The following is a 5,900-nucleotide window of genomic DNA, read 5'->3' on the forward strand; positions in this document are numbered from 1 at the left end:
CAAAGGTTCAATATGAATGCTTGCAACTCAGTGACAAATCCAATTGAAACAAACATAAAACTAACAAAGGATGAAGATGGTGAAGAAGTATATGAAACTCTATTCAAGCAGATTGTTGGATCCCTAAGGTACTTGTGCAACAACATACCAGACCTATCCTATGGTGTTGGTCTAGTTATCAGGTTCATGTGTAGACCAAGAAAATCTCATATGTTAGCAGCTAAGAGGATTCTAAGATACGTCAAAGGTTCACTTGATCATGGCATCTTATTTCCAGTAGGAACGCAGAATTCAGATCTGGAATTAGCAGGGTATGCAGACTCTGATTATGGAGGAGACCTTGTTGAAAGAAAGAGTACATCAGGTTATCTATTCTTGTTAAACAATGCCCCAATTTCTTGGTGTTCTAAGAAGCAGCCAGTGATTGCTCTCTCTAGCTGTGAAGCAGAGTATATATCAGAATGTTATGCTGCATGTCAAGCAATTTGGCTTGAAGAATTGATGAGAGAAATGAAGATCAAGCTAAGGAATCCTCTACATTTAAGAATTGACAATGTATCTGCTATTAGCTTGGCAAAAAATCCAGTAAGTCACGGCAGGAGCAAACATATAGAAATCAGATTTCACTTTCTAAGAGAACTTGTAAACAAGGAAAGACTCAAGTTGGTGTATTGTAAGACAGAATTACAACTTGGTGATGCATTCACTAAGCCTTTGAAGGTTGGAAGATTCGAAGGTTTGAAGAAAAGAATGGGCATGTCATCTTGCAATCTCTTGGCTTAAAGGAGAGTGTTAGAAATAAGTTGTAATCCAAGCTATGATTGAGTAGTGGATAGATTGAGTTGTATTGATTAAGAGTTAGTTTGTGTTTAACTAACACTTTCCACTTTTGGTAGGATTTTAAAATTTTGTTTTGTTAGTTGGTTTGATTGCCTACTATAAATGGCATACACTCTTCTTCTTGATTAATAAGATGTATATTCATTGACAATGCTTCTCTCCTACTCTCTTCTCTTCACAATCTTCCATTCTTTCTTTAAAATCTAAGAGCAGTCACACACCCTAAAAAGGATTAGTTCTTTATCCAAAGGTGAGAGGATAACCTTGGTAGTAGGGTTGGCAATGAACCGAACCAACTAGGTATTCGTTCGAAACTCAATTATTTATTTAGCTCGATAAACTTGGTTCATGAACCAAATGAGTCAAATTTGAGCTGAAAATTGAGTTCGTTAAATAAACGAGTCGAACTTGAGTTAGATACAATTTGACTCGTTAGGTTCATGACTTGGCTCGATATATATAAAAACTAATTTTTATGTTTATTATCTTACCTGCCTTATTTTTTATATATACTCTTATTATATATAAAAAAAAAAGTTATACTTATATATATATATATATATACAATAATTCTTTAAAATGAATTAATTATTTGAGTTATTGAACCAATTTGAACTGAATCGAACAGTTCGTGAACTTTAATCGAGTTGAACTCGAGCTAAAAAATAACTCGTATCGAACTCGAGACGAGTTTTGAGTTGAACCAATCCTTATCGAGTTGAACTCTGGTTCAACTCGTTTCAAGCCCTACTTGGTAGTACTAAAAATAACATGATGATTTATATTGAAAAATAAACACGTGAAAAATTTACCATTAATTTAATCATCAATAAGTTAAAGTCTTTGACGAAAAGTGACACTTTAAATGAATGCAAAAAATTTTAACGTATTTAATTGTTAATTATTGCTATTTAGAATTAGTATGTTATTTTGAAACTTTTAAATCATTATTTATATTTTCTATATTTTTTGTTACTCAATTAATCTTATATTGTTTCTCCTCGTGTATTTTTTTGGTAATATGCTACACACGCGTAGGGTATGGTGGTTGTACATCATCATGAAAGATTATACTTCATAATGGGAAAAAAAGTTAAGATCTTCTCCATTAATGGAGAGACGAATGTTTTAAAGAACAAAGGAAAGTTCAATTTTAAATAACACTTTTATCTTTTTTATTATAATAAAATTATACTTTTGTTATTAAAAACAAAAGGAGAAAAATGTACTACACCAAATTTTATATTTTGTAGAGGTTTTTCTGTGGGGTTATTGAAACCTCCATAAATAAATTAAACAAGGTGGGCCGGACAAGTAACTAAAAATATAGTGGTGGTTTTTATTTAATCTGTAGAGGTTTTTGAAAACCTCCTCTATTAATTTGAAAAACTACCAATCTATTAATATTCTTTTCCCATAACAAAACCTACATCTATCTATTTGCATCAGCAAAGAAACCTAAAACTACACTGTCTCTACACTGTGTGAAGTTGTGAACAAATTATTCCTCTCTCTCCAGGTTCTCTCTCTTCTTTTCCATTCTTATGTTTCCAATTTCTCTACATTGTGTGCAGTTGTGATTTGTCTTTTTTGAAGAATTGTGGCTTCGTTTTTGCCATTATTTTACTACAAAATAATTGTTTTGGCTATTTAACGATTCCCCTTTCCACTAAACTGCATATTTTTCTCCTGTTTTTATTCAATATCTCCACTCTTTCAATCAATCATAGATCTCCATATTCCACGTTTTTGTTTGCTCTTTTCTGATCTGTAACACGTTTTTTTTTAATTTTATGGATCGATGTAATATTAGAGAAACGGTAGTTTTTGATTTTATTTTTTTGTTATATTACTGCTGACATTGTAGTCATTGAATTCTTTGAGTGTGTAAATTGCGTTTGTAGTGAATTTATTTTTTGGTTATGTTTGTGATGTTACAATTTCTACTTTCCTATTCTGCTTATGAATTTGTCGTGCAAACTTGTCTTTTTGTAGTAATAGGGTCAGTTTGTTTTTTTTTACCGCAAAAAAGTGATTATTTTCATAAAAAAGTAAGTATAGGCTAGTACTTACACATTTGTTTTGTTGGGTTTGTTACAAAAAATAATAATAATACAAATGATGAAAAAAATGCTGAAAATAAACTTTTTTTAGAAGCTATATTTTCTGCTTTTATAAAAACACTTTTGTCAAATTAGGGTTTTAAATCACTTCTTTTTTAAGCCTAAAAATGGGCGCTTGCTATGTGTTTTCTCATATTGCATCCATTACAGCTCAATTTTATTAGCATCTAGTGGTAGTAAGTGACATTTGCTGGAGCAAAAACTTCTTTGTGTGTTTGGTGCTTATCTCAAATACTCAATATCTATATTTGATCGTAGCGCAACTAATAATTTGATCAGCATTCCTGTCCTAGGGTCACCCCCATATTTCACCATTTGCATCACCAAATCCAATGTCTGGGAAGTGCATCTGATGATGTACATTGAATGATCAAACCAATAACAATGGTGTGTGTAATCTCTAAACCACGAACACATCCTACCGTAACCATGTCTTTCAGGACTTTAAGTCTTTAACTACATCTCTCAAGTGATCAACAACACAGAGATGATAATTTACAATTAGAAGACCCAGATTCAAGATATATCCAATTTAGAGCTTTGTATATGTTGAGAATGTTATAATTAGTGGTTCCTAGCTTGGAAGATTACATTGTGTAGTGAGAGCAATAGTGAGGCTGTGTTAATAAAGAACTTTTATTGCAAAATTCAAAATAACTTTATTAAGACGTGTATTGCAAGCTCTGCATTTTGCTTTTACTATATGCAAGTACTATTATTATACATGTATGTGCAAGTAGTATTATTATATTCAGTATTTTTGATTCATGCAATCTTGCATTATATTATTTGAAAATGAGAACAATAAATTTTTACTAGTGATATACATAGGGAGCTTCTTAGTATGGAAAATGAGAACAATAAATTTTTGACCATTAGATCTTATTTGAATAGATAAATGCACATAAACATTGAGTTATTGGATGGTCAAGATTCATTATCTCATATGATTAAATTGCTAAGTGTTCTCATTGTCCAATTGCTGAAAATTTTGATATGGTTATCATTTTTTGATTCTCTTTCAGATAGCAATTCAACCATTATTTTTTATGGTCCTTTTATTTGTTATATGCATAGAAAACATGTATACTGTTATCCACACACATTATGTATGTATTATTTGCCTTAGTTGACAGCAATTAAAGTGTTAAATAATTATTTGTTATCTTGCAGACCTTGAAGCCAATGAATCTGCAAGGGGTCGTCAGCTGCGCTTGTAAGTATATATTAATGAAGTTTCAAGAGTCTAATTGCAGGGTTAGTTTACTACAACCATATAATATTTGTTTTTCTGAATCTAGCTTACTAAAGCTACATATCTTAATGAAAGCTGAATTATTGCCATAAAATCAATCTCATCCTCTATATTAATTTATCTGCAGTCTTGCAAATGTTGATCTAATTGATGTTGCTAGAAATATCACAGGATTAAATCCTCTATTTTAGGCATTAGCTGGCTGAGCTTTCTTCAATGTTTTACTATTTTCTAAGACATATAATTTTCTTGCTTTCTTAAATACTCAACTATGTGCAATGCTTGCATTCACATGCACCATCTATGTCAATTTGTTTGACAAATATATTCATTTTATTATTTCATGCAGATGATGATGCAAATATGCTTGATACACCTTTGGATGCAACAAGATCATCTGAAGCCACCAACATTTAGGATTTTTGTTATGTATTTTGTTTCTAAAGTATCATATGAGACTACTTTTAGTTTTTTGAGATTTTATTGTGTATTTGGATTTATAATGAAGGATGAATTACAACCGTTTCAAGTATGTTACACTACTTTGGGTATTTGAAATGAAATTTTATTATTGTTAAGAACATTTGTATTTAGTATTATATATTTAAATAATAATTACAAATTAATTAGATTAAAGTTGTGAAAATTATGAAATTAAATTGAGGTTGAAATCCTCTAGAAACATATAGTAGTTACCTCTTCCGGCAGGTCTTGATATGTTATTTCGAGTTGTGGAGGTTGAAAATCTCCAAAATTAACCTTCTCAAATAGTAGAGGTTTAAAGCCTCCATGGTAAACATTACAAAGACTTCCTCAAATAGTGGAGGTTAAAAACCTCTACAAATAATGGAGGTTAAAAACCTCCACAAATAAACTGCTGCAAATGTATAGGTACTGGAGGTTTTCTAAAACCTCCGCAAAACGCTTCTAGCGGTCATAACTGTGGAGGTTTTTGAAACATCCGCTAGTTATATAGTGGAGGTTAAAAACCTCCACTAATCGTATAAAAAACCTCCACTAAATACAAAATCTATTGTAGTGATCTCTTCATTAATAGTGAGAATGATTGTTTGAAAAAATCAATAAATGTGAACACTCTCAAAGTCATTAACCTTGTAAATTGAGTGGAAGATGCAATTTTTTACTTTTGCAATTGGAACATTATACAAAACTTTACACCTTACTGACCTAACTGAAGAAGTTAACTAATTTACAATTTCTGAAGTTGGGTTTAGTGGCAAAACTCAAATAAGATTTACATTTATATCTTTGAGAAGAAGTTAACTAATTTACAATTTCCGAAGTTGGGTTTAGTGGCAAAACTTAAATAAGATTTATATTTATATCTTTGTGTCTCAACTCCCAACTTCAGAGTATTAGTCATCAACTCTGTTAATGATAAGATTAGTAACTTACTAGTAAGATCAGTTAAATCAATTTACCTTAAAAATTATTAATATTTATAATATTATCTAACGTTATTTAATAATTTATGCTCCAATTTTAAAAATATTGTTGTTACACAAATATCTAATCAAACAATCAACAAAGGATATTTTAAGACAATAAAATGTCACATAAGTTGAAACATCATAAAATAACATAGCTTTTACAATTTACACCCAAAAAGGTGGACAAATAACTTTAAACCTTCATTAAACAAATTAGATTTGTTATGACAT

At 30.4% G+C, this 5,900-nt stretch overlaps 1 long non-coding RNA gene across 1 annotated transcript; it reads left to right on the top strand.

The window, feature by feature from the left end:
- The first annotated feature begins 4,089 nt into the window (after positions 1-4,089).
- On the top strand, positions 4,090-4,400 carry LOC109337535. Its single transcript, XR_002106464.1, has 2 exons — positions 4,090-4,179; positions 4,346-4,400. It is a non-coding gene; the product is annotated as an uncharacterized LOC109337535 (long non-coding RNA).
- The last annotated feature ends 1,500 nt before the right edge of the window (positions 4,401-5,900 follow it).

The sequence above is a fragment of the Lupinus angustifolius genome, unplaced genomic scaffold (genome assembly GCF_001865875.1).
Source record: "Lupinus angustifolius cultivar Tanjil unplaced genomic scaffold, LupAngTanjil_v1.0 Scaffold_8_41, whole genome shotgun sequence".
NCBI classification, from domain to species: domain Eukaryota; kingdom Viridiplantae; phylum Streptophyta; class Magnoliopsida; order Fabales; family Fabaceae; genus Lupinus; species Lupinus angustifolius.